The sequence below is a fragment of the Lithobates pipiens genome, unplaced genomic scaffold (genome assembly GCF_037356315.1).
Source record: "Lithobates pipiens isolate NorthernLeopardFrog02 unplaced genomic scaffold, aLitPip1_a1.2 Scaffold_10, whole genome shotgun sequence".
Lineage (NCBI taxonomy): Eukaryota > Metazoa > Chordata > Amphibia > Anura > Ranidae > Lithobates > Lithobates pipiens.
The window spans coordinates 96,768,681-96,786,428 of NW_027507686.1; positions in this window are offsets into that span (position 1 = coordinate 96,768,681).

Below are 17,748 nucleotides of genomic sequence, written 5' to 3' on the forward strand. Positions count from 1 at the left end.
CCAGCACAGGTGCACACCCCACCGACAATACAGTTCTCCTACCCAAGAACTGCCAAACTCTACCATAGGGGCAGTGGCCTGGTGAACATCACACATGACTGTAATGTAGAGAAACCCTGGTGACCAGAAGGGCCTGTGCACTGAAAACGGACCTGACACGAATATGTCCACACAATCAAAGAGAAGCACACACAGCCATATTCTCCGCTCTGTGGGGACACCCCAGAAGAAGAAAAAGAATTCGCCAGCAAACCTTAGCAAATTTAAATACTGTGGAGAGAGCAAAAGCTCTAAAATGGCAATGTCACGAAGAAACAGTATTGCGGAAGATATGGAAGATGATGAAGTCTCCCTTTCGGCATCTGAAGACTCAACCGCAGGACATGGCAAAACCGACCAGCTCCTTACCTACGCAGCTATGACAGACATTGCCGCTGATATCAAAAGCTCCTTTGCTGCAGCAATCACAGATATTAAAACCGAGCTAATGAGACTATCTGAGCAAATGGCAATCACGGATAGAGCTGGGAAACGGAGGGACAGGGCACTGATCAGGCTGGACGACATCACTAACTCGCATTCCCAACATTTGATCGCTATGAACAGGCAGATTGAAGACCTGGACAATCGAGGCAGGCGAAACAATATCAGAGTCAGAGGAGTGCCTGAATCGGTACCCCCAGATCAGATCAGACCAGCCCTAACTGCCATCTTTAACACTCTCATCGAACGGCCGGAGCAATCGCCCATTGAATTTGACAGGGCGCATAGGGCTCTCAGACCCAGAGCGCAAGATGGATTACCCCCGAGGGACATCATCTGTTGCCTATCGAACTTCAGCCTGAAGGAAGACATCCTCCACAAAGCACGGATGAAGGAAAGGATAGTGCATGAAGAAGCTGAGATCCAACTTTTTCAAGATCTGTCGCCCATTACACTTAAAAATAGAAGAGCGTTACGCCCGCTTCTAGAAGTACTGAAGCAAAAAGGAATCAACTACAGATGGAAGTTCCCGTTCGCACTACAAGCAAACTTTCTGGGGAAACAGCATATGCTAAAAGTCCCTGAAGACCTCCAAAAATTCTGTGAGGAGCTACAGATTACACCGGTGGAACTCCCGGAGTGGTATGCAGAATTCCTCGTGCCACCGGCGATCAACAACCCACAATTCTCAGCAGGTCTCACCCAGGCACAATCGCCTTATCAGCTAGGCAAGCACCGCAGAAGCGCTGACAGACACAATTTAGAGTCCCCAGCCTCCTCCAAAAGTGCTAGAAGCCCGAGAGGGAGAGAATCAAGAGGCTACTGAAATGACCGAACCTTCTACAACATAATTCCTGTCCTGATGCAAGTTTCTACCAGCTTTCTAGTACGGCACCATGAACTGGAACAACCCACCTTGTTTTGTTTTGTTTATGGAAAACTCACCCACTATTCGGTTGTCACTATCCTGTTGCAATAGAGCGGCACACAACTCTAAAAGCTGAAGGCTCCCCCTTTTCACCTCCCCCTCCCCTAACATGGTTAGACTTCAGTTCTCTGCGGAGAGACTATAACATTCTGCAGCAACAACGTTGACTTTTATTCTGTTATGCTTTAACTTTTGTCTTTTATTTAGGCTCTGAGAATGGCAAAGTGTTAAGCACCTAAATATCGCTATTGGTGCGTGAGATGCTCCCCTACATCTCCAGAGATGGTGTATCTTTCCTGACTGCAGAACAGTGAGTTACATTGCATGACCCATTGCTGTATATTCCCCCCCCAACATAACATGGGGGATAGTATACCCTTGCAACTAGCAGCAGAAAGCAATAACAGGTTGACCCTGTGGACACTATTTAGTCCATCTGGACTAGGCCTCCTCCCGCATAGTCAGGGCTAACAGCCGAGGGACTAGGCTACCCCTAGAATACACGGAGATGCTTGGACCTAGTAATGCAATCCGGAAGAGTTGAAAGTTGAGCACTTTCTCACTTAGGCTTTGGGTTAAAATATGACGGAGTCTTGTTTTTGCTTGAAAGTTTTTTCCCTTTTTTTTTTTTTTTTTTTTTTTTTTTTGTGTGTGGTGGGTTTTCCTTTTTCTCTGAAAGTTCTCGTTCTACAGCTTGGTGCCTAGGCCTTAGCTTCTTTTGAATGGTTTATAAAGTGTTTATATTGTTAACCTCTCTAGCAAACCGATTAATGATAACTTGTACATCTCCCTCCTCCCCCATCACTCAAATACACTATAGCCTACTATAGATGCTACTGACTGGTTTCAGATACCTTACTTACAGATGTCCTCTTGTTGAGGATTAGACACAATGCACTAAGCCGGACCCCACCTCTGGTCACCTACATCGCTGCCACAGAGCAGTCCAAAGAAACAGTCACAGTTTGACTGCTTGTTGGTCACCTCCCACTAACCCCCAAAGGGAAAATACCAACGCATACGCATATTGGTTGAATCCCAAACAGACCCACCACCGACTAGTGGCTGGTGGGTACTTTTCTTCATATACCTTACATTCTTAAGTCTTTCATTCCCTTTTCTCCTCTTACCTTACCCCCCCCCACCCCCTTCTCCCACTCCCCCTCCGTACCCCACGCACATACGCATTCTCCTCTTCTAATCCACAGCACCCTACCCTACCACGCTATACCACCTACAACTCCTGTGACATTCATTCACGGAAGTAGCTTTTTCAGAACCCATCCATCCTAGACCAACGGTCAAGATGGCATATGCTTTCCTAGGGAAAAAGCCAACTCTTGTCTCACATAATGTGAATGGCCTGAATATTCCTGAGAAACGGTCTAGATTGTTAAGAGAACTTAAAAAAGTGCGTCCCTCTGTGGTATTTCTACAAGAAACCCACTTCAAGGACAAAAATATTCCTAAACTCACTGACAACATATACACCAAAGCTTATCACTCAACCAATCCCCTTGCCAAAACGAAAGGAGTGTCCATCCTACTGAACAAAGACGCACCCTTTGAACTAAAACACCAACTTATTGACCCTGAGGGACGATATTTGTTCCTGAAGGGCACCTGGGAGGGATCCCCTATAACACTTGCTAATGTGTACTTCCCGAACACCTCCCATGTGCCATTCTGTGGCAAAATAATCGAAGAACTTAAATGGTTTGCGGAGGGTTGTGTTCTTCTGGGTGGGGATTTCAACATACCTCTTTCACCCCTGAAGGACACCTCTTCTGGACACACCCATGTCAGTTACAGGCTCCTTAAACGAATGAAAACACTACTGCAGTCATTGACTCTGGTGGATGCGTGGAGATCCATGCACCCATCGGAGAAGGACTTCACCTTTTACTCCGCACCTCACAAACGATACTCAAGAATTGACATGATCTTTGTCTCACAAAGAGACTTGGGTAACTTACTTGCAGCTGAGATTGGCATTATTGTTCTTTCTGACCACGCACCCACGGCTATCTCAGTTGAACTGGGTGCACACCGCAAACCCGCATTTAATTGGAGACTTAACCCTACACTCCTTACTGACCAAATAGTGAGAGATGACATTCAAAACACAATTAATACATACTTTAGCAATAACATTGACGCTGATACAAACCCACTAAACAATTGGGAAGCCCACAAGTCAGTGGTGAGGGGTGAACTGATAAAATGGGGCGCCAGGAAGAAAAGGGAGAGAGAGGGTGAAATTACAAAACTATCCCAACAAATTTCTAACTTGGAACTACAACATAAACAATCCCAATCTCGCCGGGTAGAAGAGCAACTGACTGAACGCAGAAAGGCACTACGCCTCCTGCTGGATCTCAAAATCAAAAGATCACTCTTTTTCAGGAAAAATATTTTTTATGAACATGGGGACAAAGTGGGAAACAACTAGCTAAGGCCCTGAAGGAAGCAACATTATCTAGTCATATCCATGCTATAAAGGACAAAAAGGGGACACTGCAATACAAATCTAAAGAAATGGCAGACCTGTTCCACGATTACTATGCCAAATTATACAACCTACCGGCCCAACACAAACCGTCCCACATAACTCAGACAAAACAAGAAGCAATTAAAGACTTCCTGGAAAACAGTAACTTGCCTTCTCTGGCAAGTGACGAGGCAAACAAATTGGATGACCCTATAGCTATATCAGAGATCTCAGACGCAATATTTGATCTAAAAACAGGTAAAAGCCCTGGACCGGATGGCTTCACGTCCCAATATTATAAGACTTACACAATTTCCCTTCTAAAACCTCTACAGGCGGCCTTTACCTTCCTAGCAAAACACAGAAACAACTCCAACTCATTCTTAATGGCACACATAGCTGTTATCCCGAAACCTAACAAAGACCACTCCGACTGCGCAAATTTTAGGCCCATATCACTCCTAAATGTTGATCTCAAGATCTTGGCCAAGATACTTGCCAATAGATTGAAACCCCTCTTGGCAAAGATCGTAGGCCCTGAGCAGGTAGGATTCATGCCAGGTAGGGAAGCCCGTGACAATACCACTAAGGCACTGAATCTTATCCACTTTGCTCAAACCTCCAAAACAGCCGGCATCCTGCTCTCCACTGACGCAGAGAAGGCTTTCGATAGGGTCTCCTGGGACTACATGATGGACACTTGTGCCCACATTGGATTAAAAGAGAACATGCTATCGTGGATCTCAGCCCTCTATCGAAATCCCCAGGCCCAAATTAAAGTAAATAACATACTCTCAGACCCCATCTCGATCCACAATGGAACACGCCAAGGATGCCCTCTATCACCACTTCTCTTTATTATCACTTTAGAACCCCTAATAAGAACAATCAACCTACACAGAGATATCCAGGGCTTCGTAGTAAACCATAGAGAATACAAAATAGCCGCATATGCGGATGACCTTTTACTCTTCATCACCAACCCACATATATCTTTACCAAATCTTCAAAAAGTGTTTCAAACCTTCGGGTTCATTTCCAATTTTAAAGTGAATCAGTCGAAATCTGAAGCACTCAACCTTACATTATCACCTGATCAATTTAAGAGGCTGAAAGACAACTACCCTTATAAATGGGAACAGACCACACTCAAATACCTGGGAATAAACTTAACTAACAGCCTTGACACTCTATACCACTACAACTTTAAACCTTTATTATCCACAATAACTAAAGACCTGCTGAGATGGAAACCAAAGAAATTCTCATGGTTTGGCAGAGCGTCCATCTTGAAGATGACGATACTGCCTAGACTATTGTACCTATTTAATGCTCTACCCATAAAAATTCCGGAAACCTTTTTTAGCACTCTCCTTAAAGCACAGAGAGCCTTCCTTTGGGCAGATAGAAAACCCAGAATCAGCTTCACTCTACTAACGCTTCCCAAAAGTGAAGGAGGCATGGGTCTTCCTGACTTCAAAAAATATTTTCAGGCTGCACACATCACCAGACTCATAGATTGGCACTGTCATGGCCCAAACAAAGACTGGGTCCAACTAGAAAGCAATCTAACCCTACATAAAACACTTTACTATCCATGGTCTATACACTCCAAGAAGGACAAACAGATAGGACACCCACTGATTGAAAACACAATCAAAATCTGGCACAAAGTAACGAGTCTTTACAAGATCGCATCCGTCCCGGGTCCGCTGACACCGCTCACCAATAATCCTGCTTTCCCACCGGGTATGCACCATAAACTACCACATGATCTCCTCATTCACCACTGTATAGCAAACTCGAAAATCAAAACATTTGAAGCTCTTAGCTCCGAGGTGGGTGAGGCATTTCCTGGTCTGTGGTTTTACATGCAATTACGGGACTTTGTGGTGAACAGTAAGCATAAATCTAAATTTAGCCTCCCGTTGACACAGCTGGAATCTATATGCTTAAAAAGATCACCGGTAGCACACACCACGTCCCTTGCATACTCATGGCTAATAAGTACGCCACACGTGGATAATAATAACCACAAGAAGAAGTGGGAACTTGACCTTAAACTGAAAATTTCTGAAAAGCAATGGGAAAAGGTGTGTATTCTGACACATAAATGCTCATTAAGCTCCAAATATCAAGAGATTTCCTATAAGGTCCTCACCCAGTGGTATCTGACACCGCAAAAGACCGGGAGATGGTCTCATCCAGCCTCGGATGATTGCTGGAGATGTAAAACTTGTGTAGGCTCCTTTATACATATCTGGTGGGAATGCCCTCTCATCCGCACCTACTGGGACGAAATTAGGACCTGGATAAAACATATAACAGAAACTAATCTCGAGCTAGACGCAGCAGCGTGCCTGATTAATCTTGTCCCAATTACCTTCAGTCGCTACAAAAAATCACTCTCTCGACATTTACTTGTGGCTGCTAAAACACTCATACCCATCTATTGGAAAACCCCCAGAGTCCCAGGAGTTAGGGACTGGTTAAATAGAGTGCAATATATTTATAAAATGGAGGAAATAGTGGCAATGAAAAAAGAGAATAGCACTTCCTTTAACAAAACTTGGCAACCTTGGCTGGCTTTTACCCTCTCTTCAGATTACCAATCACTTATGGGCTGAACTTCCCTTCCCCATTATTCTCAGAAGAACAGGAAATAGAAAGGAGAAACAGAATGATTGAGCTATACATGCCTCTATTAGATGTACACTTACCTTAAGGAATCGAATCCCAGTGCAATGGTACCCCTCCCCTCCCCCCCCTCGACTTCCATCCCCCTTTACCTTGTACCCTCTTTCACCCTCCTTCTAATACACAATTTACCCAGTGGTATCTTTAGTTTTCACTTTAGCTATTGGATAATACTTTATCTTTTGTTCTAATTGTGATATTTGGTTACAACACAAACGCTATCTATCTGTATCAATGTATGTATACATACCACTGTTGACGACATTTATAATCTTATGTTAATTGTAAACCTGACTATATTCTCAATAAAACCTTTGATTGTGAAAAAAAAAAAAAAAAAAATGGTTGGGGATAGTGGACACCCCTGACGGGTGCCATTAGAAATAGGGAACGGTGTGGAGAGCATACCAGCTGTTAAGACTTGGGCGGATGGATTGGAATACAAAGCCAACATTGCGTTGGAGATGAGACAGTGAAAGCCAAATTTTTGGAGGACTTCTTTCATATAACACCATTCCACCCTATCAAACGCCTTCTCTGCGTCTATGGAGAGCAGCAGAGAAGGCGTTTTAGTTAAATTAGCATAATGAACAATATTAATAATACGTCTTGTAGCATCAGAAGTTTGTCTCCCCCTGATGAAGCCCATCTGGTTGCTCTTAATTAAGGAAGGCAGAAACTCCGACAGTCTAAGGGCGATAAGTTTGGCGTAGATCTTTATATCCGTGTTTAGGAGAGAAATAGGTCTAAAATTACTAGGGGTAGTGGGATCTTTGCCAGGTTTGGGTATGGTGGTCACGTAGGCTTTTAACATTTCATTTGGAAAGGATGCTGAGTGTGCTGCCTGTGTGAACATTTTTTGGAGATGCGGGGAGAGAATAGTGGAGAAGGTTTTGAAATATTCATTATTTAGTCCATCAGGACCGGGGGATTTCCCATGAGGAAGTAAAGTGATGACTGATGTTATTTCATGGCTTGTGAACGGTGAATTCAGCAATTCAAGCTGTGTTTCGGAGAGTCTAGGGAGATCTAAATCTTTGAGGAAATGCTGTATTTTGGGAACAGTAGGTTGAGAAGTGTGGGGGTCAGGGCTAAGGTTATAAAGCTCACTGTAATATTGTGCAAAGTGGTTTGCGATTTCCTGAGGATTAATGATTTTATGATGGGATGTAGGGTGTATCAAATGGGAAATCCTAGTTTTGGTGCGTATTGCTCTAATCCTATTGGCAAGATATTTGCCTGCTCTATTTGCACAGGCGTAAGTACGTAACTTCAAGCGTCTAAGGTAGAAATCATAGTTTTGGGCCAGGTGATCTCTCAATTTTTCTCTAAGTAAAGTTATTTGAATAGTCCGCTGGTGGGAGGGAGATGCTTTATTAAGGGCTTCTAAATTGTGGATGTCGGAAGTAATGGAGTCTATGGTTGCAGTATACTTCTTTTTAGCTCTAGCTCCTAGCTGGATAAGGATGCCTCTAATAAACGCTTTATGGGCGTTCCAGAGTGTGAAAGGACTCTCTACTGAATGTTCATTTTGTTGGAAGTATGTTTTAAGGTTTTGAGAAATCAGTTCCCTAGTACCGGGGTCCTGTAGTAATCTAACACTGCATCGCCAGATGGGTGACGAGGGGGAGACACCCTTCTCATGTATAGAAAGTGATATGGCAGAATGGTCAGACCACGTAATATCATATATCTCAGAGGATGAAACATTTTGTAAAGTCCATTGATCTGATAAAAAGAAGTCTATTCTGGAATAAGACCCATGTACATGGGAGAAGAAGGTAAAGTCTTTCTCGTTGCCATGTGTGCATCTCCACACGTCGTACAGTTTCTCTGAATGTAGGACCTTATTTAGGTAGGTGTTGTTGTTACGTTTGACATTAGAGGTGTCAAGTTGTGGGTCGACAATGAGGTTGAAATCGCCACCAATAATGAGACTACCGTATTGGATAGATTGTATTTTACAGATTAGTCTATTCAAAAACTTAATCTGTCGGGTGTTTGGGGCGTATATGGATACAATGGTGTACGGTTTAGAGTTAATATCACCCTGGTTAATAATATAGCGACCATTGTCGGCTGTGATGGAGTTCTTGAGATGGAAGGAGACCGTGTCACGGATGGCAAGAAGAACACCTCCGCTTTTTTTATTTGGATTATTTGCCAGGAATACATGTGGGTAGTTTTTGTGTGTACATTTGGGATGGTTGTCCTGTTGAAAATGAGTTTCCTGTACACATAAAATATCCGCCTTTAGTTTATGAGCTTCGGTCCACATCGAGTAGCGTTTCTGGCATTAATGGAAACAAAAGTAATAGTCATATTTCAGGTGGTAAAAAATGTGTAGGTGTACTCACAGTGTCCTTCGAGAGTTATTAGAGTCATCTGATCTCCATGAGGTTGACAGAAGAGATGCTGCCATGGTAGTTAGAAATGTAGTAGGGCAGGAGATGAAGGGTCCATAATGTGTAGGTCCAGTGCTATTGAAACAAAGGGTGTAACCACAAAAATAAACAATAACGTATAGAATAGTAAAAATAGAATCATATAAGCGATCCATATGCAAACAAAGCTGCAGAAATGACAAATGTCAGGGGTAAGAACAAGGAGAGATGAAGAAATCCTTGTGTCCAGGGAGAGAACATATTTGTTAGCGGTGTATGATCATTTACTGCCATCAGTGACATTTTTGGGGGCTCGTCTGCGCGAAACTACTTGCCACTCGTCCGGAATAGGGCGTAGTTGTGTTGCGGGTGGTTCCAGAGGGCTTTGTTGTGGAAGTATGCCCCATTGGCGCAAGAGTGCGATACCTTCAGCTAAAGTGGTAACTGTGTGCGTGGTACCATCATGTGAGATGGACAACTTTGCTGGGTAACGCCACTTGTGTGGTATATTGTGGTTGCGCAAGGCCTTCGTAATGGTCGCTAAGTTTCGGCGCAATTGCAGAGTATGCCTTGACAGGTCAGGGAGGAGGATCAATTCTGCATATTGAGAGAGGTTGCTGCCCCGAGTACGAAACGCAGTCATAATTTGTTCCTTGATATGATAGTAATGCATCTTGAGCAAAACATCCCGAGGGGTACCTTCAGGGAGAAATGCTGGCTTGAGGATTCTGTGAATCCTGTCAATGGTCAGTTCTTGAAGAGATAATGTAGGGAAAATGGTGGAGAATAGCGTGTGTACATACTGCAGTAATTGGTTTGGAGGTATGGCTTCAGGAACACCTCTGATTTTAATATTGCACCTCCTAGAGCGGTCCTCGAGGTCTGCTACTTTACTCTTTAGCCATGCTATCTCTTCATCATGGGACTTGTGAGCCTCTACTAAAGTATTGTAGGAGGTAGTGCATTCCCCCATGTTGCGCTCCACTTGATCCACTCTATTACCTAGGGCCAATACTTCCCTATGGCAGTTAGTGACTTCTACAGTGAGGTCAGCTTGTATGGAGGCTTTGAGTGACCTCAGCATCTCCTTAAGGACCGTATCTGAGACCGGTCGATCGGATGTGGGGTAGGCCGCAATCAGGTCGGAGGCCGGTGGATGTAGAGCATGGCCTACAGGAGCGGATCCGCTTACCTCCATGTCGCGGTCCGCTCGGTTTGCGTCTGGAGAAGAGAAACCAGTTGCCTTTGTTTGGCTGGGCTTCTAGTCGTTGGGCTATTCGTCCCCGAGGAGGAACCGCTGAGGGAAGTCGTTCGGAGGTGATGTTGTTGCGAGGCCTACTCCTGATTTTCAGTCACACACGATCCGGCGCCATTTTGTGTGATTCCGCGCGCTCTGAAGAGGTTCGGAAGTTTCCGCGGTGGTTGCTGATTCTTTCTATTTTTTGGCATCTTCGGTGGAAGCGAAGGTGTCTACACTGCGTTGTAGATAGGTTTATGTAGAAATATGTCACCGATGGAGTTGCGATAGGGTTGTTCTCTCCGGTGGTCGAACGGAGCTCTCAGCTCAGGCGTCCATCTTGGCGCTCGGTCGCCACGCCCCCCCCCAATTGCCTCATTTAAAGTCCCACATTCCTTTCTTATATATTATATCAACAATTGTAATTACATGCCATTGTTGAACAGTGGTAGAAAAAATGGGCCTTTGATGGTGGTGGTGCTGGTGCCACAACACTGTAAGTCCTCACTGTTACTCTTGGTGGGCGCTTGAACGGTCCCTGCTGTGAAATATTATATCAAGAATTGTAATTACATGCACCTGTTGAACAGGGGCAGAAAAACTGGGCCTTAGGTGGTGGTGGAGTTGCCACTGCACTTTAAGCCCTCACAGTTACTCTTGGTGGGCGCAAGAATGGGCCCTGCTGTGAAATATTAGATCAAGAATTGTAATTACATGTCCCTGTTGAACAGGGACAGAAAAATTGGGCCTTAGACACTGGTGCCACAACACTGCAACACCTCACAGAAACCCTAGTTGGGGCACAGGAATAAGCCCTGCTGCAAAGTTTTGCATCAAAAATTGTAATTACATAGTTACATAGTTACATAGTAATTGCATGCCACTGTTAAACAGGGGCTGAAAAAATTGGGCCTTAACCACTAGTGGCGACACCCAGAACCAAAAATGTTCTTACAAGCTATCAGCATGATCATTGAGGAGGAAGAGGATAGTCCCTCAGCATAACAGGATAGTCACTCAGCATCAGCATATCTGACATTTAAAAAAAAAAATTATTCGGTTACATCAGCATCGGGTGCTTGGTAGCTGGTGGTGATCCAAGACTGATTCATTTTTATGAAGGTCAGTTGATCAACGGAGTCGGTGGACAGACGCACCCTCTTATCGGTTACAAAGCCTCTGTCACATACCTGGTGGTTGAGCCCACTTATGCAGGGAGTGGCTCCTGTATTCCTCTGGCTCAAGAACCCCTGATAGAGCAGACAAGGGCTCAGGAGTGCAAAGGGGCACAAGTGCCTGACAGGTCACAGATGAAAGGGCTGATCTGGACTTCAGGGAGCTGAAGGAGACCCAGATGTGGACTGGAGCGGGGACCAGCGGCGAGCCGGAACAGCAGGAACACTCAGACCGGACCAGAGAGGGAGGTGCACCATAGTCCAGGAGTGGAAGCCAAAGACTGCAGACAGCAGGATAGTGTGGCCGTGTAGCGGGAACAACAGGAACAGCAGGAACAACCAGACTGGAAGCTGGAGGCAGAGGCAGTTGTGAGATGTCTTTTAGATCAGGACACAAGCGGATCTCAGGCAGGCAGGGTCGAACACTAGCGGGCAGGAACAGTACCAAGGCGGCAGGCAAGGCATAGTCGTGAAGCAGCCCGGGCCATACACAGATGGGCAGGATCGGTACCAAAGCAGCAGGCAGGAGAATCGTCAAGACAAGCCAGGGTCGGAGGCAGGCAGCAAACAGAGAATGGTCAGAAGCAGGCCGGGTGACAGGTATCAGATCAACGGGTAAAGTAACAGCAGGGGAACTCAGGAACGCTGTAGCCCGGACAGCAGGGAGGCAAGGTGACAGGTTCCTTTAAATAGCTCCTTTGGCGGCAAGTTCAGTCACACTGCACGTCTGCGCACCCGCTCGTGCGTGTCCACATGTGCCCGTTAGTGTTACCGCGCACCTGCATGCACCTGTTAGTGCCCTCGCGCACCAGCGTGCGCCCATTTGCGTTAACGCACACCTGTGTGCACCAGTTGACTCCTCTGCTGGGGATTCTGCAGGTAGGTCTTCTGAAAACAGCTGGGCGGTCAGAATGTCATTCTTGACAGCCTCCAGCAGCACTGAATGGGCATTCATGCACGCCCGTTAGTGTTACAGCGCACCCGCGTGCGCCCGTTAGTGTCCTCGCGCACCCACGTGCGCCCATTAGCGTTAGCGCGCACCCGCGTACAACCCTCTGTTAGGGATTCTGCAGGTTGGTCTTCCAGAAACAGCTGGGCGGTGAGCACGTTCTTCTTGACAACCTCCAGCAGCACTGAATGTGCGTTCTGAAAGAACACTGGATGCAGGACAGGCCAGTAGCTCAATTGCGTACTGTGCAAGCTCTGGTCAGTGATCCATCCTCAAGACCCAGTAACCCAGAGGATTTTCGGTGGGAAAGGTGTCCCATTCTGATCTTGACCCTAGGTATTCCTGCGCCATGTAAATCAGACGCTGGCGATGGTTGCTGGAACCGATCATACCTTGGGGCTGAGGACTAAAAAATTGTCTGAACGTTCACCTTCGTCAGACGGCCACCTTCTCCACTGCTCCTTCTGTGACTGACCTTAGCCTCAGCAACACATTGTCCAGAACCAGGAATTTGTAACCTCCCAGTCTCTGGGAACGCATTGCACAGACCTTTCTGCAAGGCCTCCCAAAGATGTTTCATCCTCTGCGACAGCAAGATAAGGTTCGCAACCTTACCCTTGTAACATGGATCAAGGAGGGTTGCCAGCCAGTAATGATCCCTCTCCTTGATCTGACGAATATGAGGATCCCCAGGCTTTGCAGGATCAGGGAGGCCATGCAGCGTAAGTTAGCTAAGTCATTCGGTCCGGAGTCCTCTAAGTCACTAAGGACAACATGATCCGCAGCCACCTCCTCCCAGCCAGGTCCAAGTCCATGGGTTTCTTGGGACTTTAAATCATCCCTTAAAGACTGCTGCTGATGGTGAGTGCTAGGCTCCTCCATGCTGACACAATCCTCCTCCTCTTCCTGTGTGATCAGCAGGCCAGCAGGAACACTGTCTGGATAAAGGTGGTTCTTGGGCAGGGTAAATTCCTTTTGAATGAATGAATGAATGAATAAAATACTTATATAGCGCACAATGTGAACTGAATCGCCTCTAGGCGCTGTGGCTAGCTTTGATCATCTGCTTAAAGAGGAAGGTCTTGAGTTTTTTCCTAAAAGCCAGGTGATTTTCTTCCAGGCGGATGTTGATTGGTAGAGCATTCCATAGCCGAGGCCCTTGGACAGCGAATCTCCGATCACCCTTGGATTTATACCGGGCTTTGGGCACGAGGAGGTAAGCCAGCATGGGCTTTTGGAGGTAAGCCAGCATGGGAATTGGCATTATATGGAGGGCAGAGAGGAGGTTGGTGCCATTGTCGCAAACCACCATTCCTGGCTTAAGCTGGCATGATGTCAACCACCTCTCAGCCTGCCCCTACAGAGCTGACAGAATCTCTGCCCCAGTGTGGCTCCTGTCCCCCAAGCACACCAGCGCAAGCAATGCATGGCATCTTTTTGCCTGCGTAAATGCGTAGCCCCTTGAACGTCTACGGAGCACCACTGGTTCCAAGGACAAAGCACAGGAAGAGGCCATGGAGGAAGAAGAAGAGGAGGGGGTGGAGGAGAGAGGTGTGTCACAACCAGTAGTATCATTTTGTAGGCGTGGTGGCGGAACAACCTCCAACTGTACTGCACGTTGTCCTGCATCCTTCCCAGCTGCCAGCAGAGTCACCCAATGTGCCGTGAAAGATAGGTAGCTTTCCGGTCCATGCCTGCTTGACCATGAGTCAGCAGTAATATGCGCCTTACCACTGACCATCCTGTCCAGCGAAGCCAAGACATTGCCTTCCACATGACGGTAGAGAGCCGGAATCGCCTTCGGTGAAAAAAAATGGCATTTGGGAACCTGCCACTGAGGAACCGCACATTCCACAAACTCATGGAAAGGGGCAATTTAGCCAAGCTAGCATTCAACCGCTGGGCATGTGGAGGGCTGGCAGTGAACTTCTTTCGGCGGTGCAGAAGCTGGGGCAGGGACATTTGCCTGGTACAATCTGATGTCAGTGTACCGATAGCAGATTGCCCACAAGCACTATGACACACCTAATTCAACACCTTTATTCCTCTTAGTGCAGGTTTCAGAGGGGACTGAAGGTATGGGGGGGGTTGGAGATCCCAGTTGATGAGGAGCAAGGAGAGGTCTGCATTGTTCTTTGGTGTGGGTCTTTTAGGTACGCTTGCCATGGCAGGTCGACATATGTCTGGTCAAGTATGTGGTGCCCAAGCGGCTGATGTTTTGGCCACGCGAGATACGCTTGAGACATATGTTGCAAATAGCAGCGGTGCGATCTGATGCACTCATCTCAAAAAAGGCCCACACCAAAGAACTTTTGGAATAACGCGCAGAGACAGCAGCGCCCCTCTGCAGTGTGATTCAGTCGGTGTGCTGCCCATAAGCTGGCCCCTGGAGGGCATGCTGCCTCGTTGGCGATGTGCCTGCTCCTCCTCCTGCTCCTCCTCCTCTTCTCTCCTATCAGGCACCCATGTGGAGTTAGTGACCTCATCATCCCCTCCCTCCTCATCACTGGAGCAAACCTGGCAGTATGCTGCAGCTGGGGGAACATGCCTGCCAGATTGCTGTCCTTCTTGGGCACCCCCTCTCTCTGGGTAAACGTTACTGCCTTCCTCTAGCTGAGTACCATCATCAGAGCCTTCAAAACACTGGGCATCCTCCTGGAGCATGTACCCAACACTGTGGTCAAACAGTTCGGGGGACTCCTCAGGAGGACACGGTGGGGCTAGGGAAGGAGTGACTGATGCCATTGAGCTGAGGTATGAGGCCACATTGGCAGCTGCTTTGCCAAAGTACCTTGAGCCTGAGTGAGAGAGGATGAGGAGGAGGAGGATGGCCTGGTCATCCACTCTACCAAGTCTTCAGCATGTTGCTGCTCAACTTGGCCAGCTGCCGAAAAAAGGGAAAAGCGTGTCCCACGGCCACGTGCTGATGAGGATGCACTGTGTCCATGACCAGCACTGTTGCCTCTAGACACAGAGCCTGCTTGCCCTCTTTTATTGGCTCGTGACTGTCTGCCTCTCCTTGTTGGCCTTCCAGACATACTAATGGCCTGCAGGGAGATGTAGCTGCACAAAGCTGGGACATGCATACATATACTGATTATACTGCAGCTAGCAGACTCAACTGCCTGCCTGTAGTATTATTAGTATGAGAACTCCGGCAATTGCATTCAGGTAAAGCTTTAGGTGCACACTGCGCAAAGGACACTAAAACAAAATACTGCATCTCCCTGACTTTATTTGTATGAGAAAACCGGCAATTGTATTCAGGTAAAGCTTTAGGTGCACACTGTGCACAGGGCACTAAAAAAGTACTGCAGCTCCCTGCCTGTATTTGTATGAGAACGCCAGCAATTGTATTCAGGTAAGCTTTAGGTGTACAATGTGCAAAGGACACTAAAACAAAATACTGTAGCTCCCGGCCTGTATTTGTATGAGAAGGCCAGCAATTGTATTCAGGTAAAGCTTTAGGTGCACACTTTGCAAAGGACACTAAAACAAAATACTGCAGCTCCCTGCCTGTATTTGTATGAGAATGCCGGAAATTTTATTCAGGTAAAGCTTTAGGTGCACACTGTGCAAAGGACACTAAAACAAAATACTGCAGCTCTCTGCCTGTATTTGTATGGGAACGCCGGCAATTGTATTCAGGTAAAGCTTTAAATGCACACCAGTGGTGGCTGGTGAAGTTTTAGGATGGGGCGCCGGACCCTGCCCTTCCTTTCTGACCCCTCCCACTTGGTGAAAATGGGCGTGGTTTAAGCAAAATAGTTGGTGTGGCTCTAAGGTGTCTGAGATGAATGAGTAAATGTTAGATGTGCCAAAAACTTGATGGATGGAGACTATGTGCCCACATCCTTTGTTGTGGTGGGTTGGGGGCGGACCTCTGCGCCGAAGACTCAGAGGGTGGCTCCTCCCATCCCACCTGACAGGCCAAACCCTCCCAGTCCCAGCTGTAGCTGATTCAGTTATCAGCTGTGGATATTTATGCAGCATACGCTCGTCCAGTCTCATGCTGCTACAGGCATCAGACGGACAGCGTTGCTGCATATCTCCGCACACAGGTAATTATAAATTTAACTTGTTGGCCAAATAGAAAAATTGGATAGAAAGTATGCTGTTGGGCAGACATATGGGGACTTCATGGACATTTCATTCATTTACCCCATAGACACAGGGACGCTTTTTATTATATATAACGTCTTCAATCTGCCTTTTTAATCTTTTTCAAATGTTTTTATTGAGATTTTTAGCAAAGTTAGTTACAACAAGGGTTACAAAACAAAAAAAATAATATATAGTAATAAAAGTAACATAACACAGTATAATGTAGTGACAGGGTTTTCTCAGCACAATATAGCATAGAAACAAATAGTCCACAATAAACAATAAAGTAGTATTCCCAAGTATCTAATATTCATAGTCATAAAGGGACTCGAACAAGAGTAAGTCTCTTAGAACTTGTATAATAAAGTCCGTAATATAATTATTGTAAGATTTATAAATAGCGATATGGATAATGGCCACTTCTGGACCCCAAGACACCCCTCACAGGGATCTATCTGTGTCTTGGAGTACCTAGGCCAACATCCTAAAGGAAATTCAAACACAGTAGTTATCTTTTATGAAGGGAAAAAAAGATCTATTCTTACTCTGTAGCTCAATTCAGATAAACAGACATGTGATATATTTGTCACTTTGTTATGAAATTATTTTTAAAGCCATCCAAAAAATATTAAAACGCACAGGAGTTCTTTCTTCTATATGATTAAAGAATCGGCATTATCTAAATTGTGGAAGTATAATTTTTGTACCATGTACTCCAAGGTTCCCATAGTTGTTGTTCCTTAATAAATAGGGATTTGTCATTAGGAAATAACAATTCGTAGGAGTGGTGGAGTTGGGTTAATTCTATAACTTCTGTCATAGTAGGAAGAGAGTCAGTTTTCCATTTTCTAGTTATGGATAGTCTCACAGCTTAAAGTATATGTGTTACTACTTTACGATATTGTTTGGGAATCGTATGTAAATTCATATTCAGAATGGCTAGTTCTGGTGAAAGTTTAAGGACAATACCTGTTACAGAAGTGAGTAAATGGGAGATTGCCTGCCAGTAGTTATGTAAGCTTGGGCAGTTCCACATAATATGAAATAAGGTCCCCAATTGGGCACAATTTCTCCAGCAATTAGGTGACGAGTTCCCCTTGAATTTTGCTAGGATATGTGGAGTCAGGTATTGTCTTTGAACAATTTTTTGTGCCAATTCCCATAGTGTAACACATGCAGTGGCCCTATATATGCTTCGTAGGGAAGCCATCCATTGTTTAATTGAAAAGTCTTGCCCCAAATCTTGTTCTTATTTAAGGAAGGAAGGTAGTTTGCTGGGTATGTTTTTTTCCCCTAGAAT